We start from the raw sequence: 5,739 nt of genomic DNA, 5'->3' as shown, positions 1-5,739 counted from the left end.
TCCTGCAGCTGTGGGCTGCACACAGGTGCTAAATAATTTAAAATAATGTATTTTAAATAAAAATTCCCTACCTATCGTGTGGCTCATTCATCAATCAGCCAATTGTGTGTCATGTCCAATCTTACTTTGAAAAACCACCATAGAGAGAGTCCTCAAAAAACTAACAGTGAAGTAGTGAGGGACTACTGTAGTCTTTTTTTTTTTTTTTTTTGAGAAGAATGCATTTCTTTAAAAAAGTTTTTCTTTCTATCCAGGCTGCAGCAGAATCAGCAGAGGCCCAGACAATTCGAACAGTTCAACAGACCCTGGCCTCCACCAGCTTGTCCCCAGGCCTGGTGCTGCCCTCACCCCTCAACCAGCACCCCAACATGCCATCAGCCTCGCAAGCCCTCCAACAAGCTCTGCCACGAGCCATTGCCCCAAAACCTCTGCAGATGAGACTGGGGGGCAGCCAGATTGTGACCTCTGTTACAGTTTCCCACCAGAACATGTCCTCCGGGATGCCACCACAAATGCTTGGCCAGATGGGTACTGGAGGAGCCATGGTGGCAGGTGCTCAGTCCACAGCGGTGTCACAGATGAGTCCACCCATGCAATCGGTGCAACAGCATGCCATGCAGCAGCTCCAGCAGCAGCAGCAGCAACAGCAGCAGATGCAACAACAACTCCAGCATCATCAGATGCAGCAGCAGCAGATGCATCACCAACAAATCCAGCAGCAGATGCAGCATCAGCATTTTCAGCACCACCTTCAGCAACAACTGCAGCAGCACCACATGCAGCAGCAGCAACAGCAGCAGCAGCAGCAGCAGCACATGCAGATGCAGCACATGCAGATGCAGCATCAACTGCATCAGCAGCAGATTCAGCATCTCCAGCAACAACAGCAACAGCAGCAGCAGCAGCAGCAGCAGCAGCAGCACCAATCCCAGTGTTCCCCACCCCAGCACTCTCCCGGTACCCCCCACTCAGTAGGAGGCTCTGCATCTCTTGGCAGTCCTCAGCCAGCTCCACAGCAGCAGCAACCACACCCTTCCCAAATCCAGGCCCATGCCCAGGTCCTGTCCCAGGTCAGCATTTACTGAGCCAAATGGAAATCCTATCTCAAAGAACAGGAATAGAATAAAAGCATCATCCCATGTTGCTTTTCTAAGTTGCACTTAAGAAGTGTGTCAGATTTAGAATGTTATACAAAGAACTTGTCCATTATTGTAGACAGATATGCACATACGTGTACAGGAATGAGGGGGGTGGTGGACGTTTGAGCTGGGTTTAAGTTCATGAATAACGCTGAGAAATGACAGCAGCTTGTTTGTTGGTGAGTCTCTCAGTTGTTAATTTTAACTGACTGGGCACAAAAAATGCTGAAAGATATTTATCTTTCTCTCTTTTATTTAACAATAAAGCTTTATTTATGAGGCCAGTATGTCAGAACATTTGGATTTTTTTTACATTTATTGCCTGAGCTGAACCCCCACACAGCAGTCTTTGTTACCACACTGTCCAATATATAGAAGACTTTCTTTCCTCCATCATTGTTACAGAAGTAACTGTTCAAATCCACACACTGTGAAGGCTCAGTGATATCTGAAGACGGAGTCAAACCATGTCAAAAATGCAGACAATGTCTTAGACGATAGAGAACTGGACATAAAAGGTCTTTGGACACAGTTATATGGATGAATGACTGAACAGACTGAGACAGAAACTGCCATAAATCATTCACGTCATAGCAACATCAAACCGGAGCTGTGATCTGCTGTACAGGTTTTGTAGAGAGGAGAGGGACGACATCTCATATTTCAAGATCATTTGCCCAAAAATGTGTAACCGGCAGTCTCGCCCACTTTGCCCTCCCACCCAAAAATACTTTGTTTTTATGTCAGATGTTTAACAATTAAATTATGTTTTTATTTTGTGTAACAAAAGGGATATTTTATGGTAAATTAAAAATGAAAAATCTGAATTGAGGGAGATGCTTTGGGGATTTATGAATTTTCACTCTGCTTGTTGATGCTGTCATTGTTTAAGAAAAAAAAAAAAGAAAATAGAAAAATAGCAGAGCCAGTTTGTTGCACTGCCAAAGCAAACTAAAAAAAGTTATTGGAGGTATTTTTTGCCAGCTGTACAGAAGTCCCTAGCGGAGTTTAAAAAAAACAACAACAAAAAAAACGGAGTTGTACATTTTTCATATCACATGTTGTAAAGTTTTAATATGTGAGGCTTTAATTAAAACATTGTTAAATGACCTGTGGATTGCTGTATCACATAGTGCATTTCTGCTCTTTTATACTTTTTTATGAGTTACAATAGCAGCAGTTAATTTTGTTTGTATTTTGCTTACAAACCAACTGTATATGAGAACTGTCTATAGGATAAATGCATATTTGGTATGAAGTTTTCCTCAAAGATTGTTTGCAGCTCATGATAGGAAATTTATTGTTGGGAGTTTTTGCTCAGCCATGAAGACAATTCCAGAGGCATTCCATCACTAATATGATCGTAGCCATAAATTTTGTATGAAGTATTATATATTTCTTTGTGTCTCTGTTGAAAATTAAACTATCAGTCAAATATTTATTTGGAGAAATTGGTTTCTTTGAAGCCATCTTTTCAATGAAGGGTTTTTGCACAGTATATCACACTATCACTGTGTGCAATATCAATACGTTAAAGGATTGCACTAAATCACAGACACAACCTGTATGCCAATAATGCAGAGATGAGCAACGTTTCTTTTTTTCTTTCAAAGGGCCACATCAAGATATTTAAAGCTATCAAAGTGACGCATAGAAAATTGAAAAATACATGTTCTTTATGACAGATAATCTATAAGATCTTTATCAGGTTTTGTTTTATTGTAGCAAGTTAGCATGCTTTATAAAACATGTATTTCCAATATCCCCAAAGTTCATGCTCAATAATCCAGGTAAAATCCAACAATGTTCAATCAGGTCATCTGGATGGTTTCTTTTTTAAGATGAGACGTTTTGTCCTTCATCCAAAGGACTTCTTCAATCTGAGGAGCCACCAAACAAAACTGATTCTCACAAACAGCATATTCCATAGTAGAAAAAAAAAAACCAGTTTGCTGATGCTAAACTGGCCTCTGGGGCCCGCCCTCTCCCCTGTCAACTTCTCTGAGACAGTCATGCCAAATTGGTTCAAAACACCAATGTTCATGCTCAATAATCCAGGTTGTTATGGGAATCAGTTTTGTTGGTGGCTCTTCATATTGAAGAAGTCCTTTGGATGAAGGACAAAACATCTCAGCTTAAAAAATGAACCCATCCAGATGACCTGACTGAACATTGTTGGCTCTTTCCAATATCCTTTAAGGAATATGAGGCATAATCTGTAAACTGGCTCTTGTGACATCATATTATATATACGGTAGCTTAACGTGTTATACATGTTAGCGGAAATATGCAAAGTAAAGTTATATATTTGTGTTTCTAATGTTCAGTCTAGTTCTGGAAACACAATGACAAAAAATGTTTAAAAAAATGTTTTAAAAAAAGTTTTGCATAAGATATTTAATTTAAATTCTCTTGTCTTGTTGATAATTTGCTGGTATTTTATCAGTCTTTATTTTAAAAACTTTTTTTTTTTTTAACTATGGATATTGGGGGCCTGATGGAGATCGTCCAAGGGCCACTTTTGGCTCTCGAGCCTTAAGTTGCCCACATCTGACAATGTGTTGGGCCATAATTGCCCACAGCCAGTTTAAATAGAGGTTGAGCTGCTAAAGAACAGTAAACGTGTTGATCCTCATGGAAACAGAATAAAAGTTAGAAAAACCGTGGCTTCATTTCTACTGATATTGCACTGGTCAGCAATATTAACTCAGCTGCATGTTTTCCTGATATGGTGCAGCCCGACTTCCTCCACATCTCGATCATCAATCAATATAAACAAACCTAACTGTAATTCTAAGCTATTCACAAGGTATAAAAAAGGGATGTTTAAAAAAATAATAATACTTTGGAGGAAAAATGTGAACATTCATGTCAGCTCTATTGTAGTACAGCTATTTCTCAGTGATTTGAATGGAATCTCATGTAATTGTGTTGAAACTGGACACTTGTCTCAAAAACAGTGCCCATTCAAACACACCATTGGATTCTGCTTCTTTCTTGCTCCCTTCGAAATCGCTTCATTTCCAAGACATCCCCGGGGGGTTTACTGAGCTCCCTTGAATAATACGCTGAGCGGGGGAGGGAAGGCAGGCAAACAATAATTATCATATCTTTACAATAAGCTGCAAATCCATTGGCCAGGAGACGTTTTCCACCTTTTTCAAAAGCAGCTGCGAGATTTTAAACAAGTTATTGGTAATTACAAATTAGGATTTTTTTTTTTTCTCTGAAGTTTCTGTGACGGCGGCTTGACCAAATGTTCACATGTGAGCTTGTTTTCAATCAGCTCGTCTGAAGAAAGCATTTGTAAGTTGAAGTCGAGGCCTGACTCCACTGCTGCCGCAGTGATTGGCTTTTCAGCTCGACATGGAAATGATTCCCATTTCTCTGCCGTGATTAATTGCAGCATCTGTCCTGTCAGAAGCCCGAGCGAAGAGGTCTGCGGGAAAACTGCAAATAAGCACTGGCAACAGTCTTAAAGTGCTTATGATGAAATGAAAATTAAAAACAGCAAGTGCCTCGCCTGACCTGAATCCTAATAAAGAGGGGAGAAGAGGAGAATGTGAGAGAGGGGTGTCCATGGATACCAAACACATGCTTTAAAAACACACAGTAATGAGGCTCTGCGAAAATCGTTGTTATTATTCCGAACAGATTCACAGCAGAGCCCATTAATAATGCATGGAGCTCCTTGTTATTCCATAACCCCTCAGTACTGCGGTCACTGTGTGTACAAATATCTCACAGCCAGGGTTGGAGTTATGGGACTGTGCAATAAAAAGGTTACATATATTTTCAAAACACTGTTATCCACACACATAATTTACAAGAATAATACACTTCTCCTAAAATGGAGCCTGGGGTCATTTAAATGGGTGAAAAAAAAGCATTTCTCTTGCTTTGTGTGATAGACAGAGATATTTTTCATGGAGCGATATCATCATAGAAACATGAAGCAATCAATATCCTCTGCTCCCCTTTCTTCCCGTCCTCATCATTAACTAACGCTGATGAAACGCATGAAGGGCACTGTGACATTAATATGTCATTTGAGTAATGCAATCGTGAAGTGACCTAATTGTCCCCTCCTTCCCTGCTGAGGTCAGTTGTTCGGCTCTGTGCCGAGGATGACTAAGGAGTCAGATGTGGAAGCTGAGGGATTCTGTATTTTAATGATTTATTTGGCTCTTTTGTTGTTTTCCCGTTCAGTGCACAGATACAATGTGAGCAGAACAAAAGGCCTGCTGACACTGACCATCTGACCATCAGACCCATGCTGCCCACCCTCTCCCAGCCTGCTCACAGATGCTGAGTCGGACTCTCTGATTGTCTCTTTAAGATCAACCAAAAGACACCTTTTTTTTCATCCTCTATAATTTTCCAATCAAAGTCGTTATCAGTCACTACACTAATTATGATTAGCAATACAAGCTGATGATGATACATTTCTCTGCAGTCTATGTATTCAAACACTGTAGCAGCATGTCTCCAAACAAGTCTTTCACCACTATGTGTCTGACTGAATTAATGAGATACAAAGTAACAGAAGTGAAAAAATGTTATTTACCGCAGGCAACACCACTTTTCAATGTGCTATATG

The 5,739-nt window shown here is 40.3% G+C and overlaps 1 protein-coding gene across 1 annotated transcript in view; it reads right to left on the bottom strand.

The window, feature by feature from the left end:
• The window catches only part of LOC119423570 (TOX high mobility group box family member 3), a gene marked incomplete at its 3' end in the record, with an annotated part of 72,333 nt that overhangs the window by 1,009 nt on the left and 65,585 nt on the right, over positions 1–5,739 (bottom strand).

This window comes from Nematolebias whitei, chromosome 2 (assembly GCF_014905685.2).
Source record: "Nematolebias whitei isolate Nwh7 chromosome 2, NemWhi1, whole genome shotgun sequence".
Lineage (NCBI taxonomy): Eukaryota > Metazoa > Chordata > Actinopteri > Cyprinodontiformes > Rivulidae > Nematolebias > Nematolebias whitei.
Note: the sequence above shows the minus strand (reverse complement) of the source record. Positions and strands in the feature narration are given on the sequence as shown.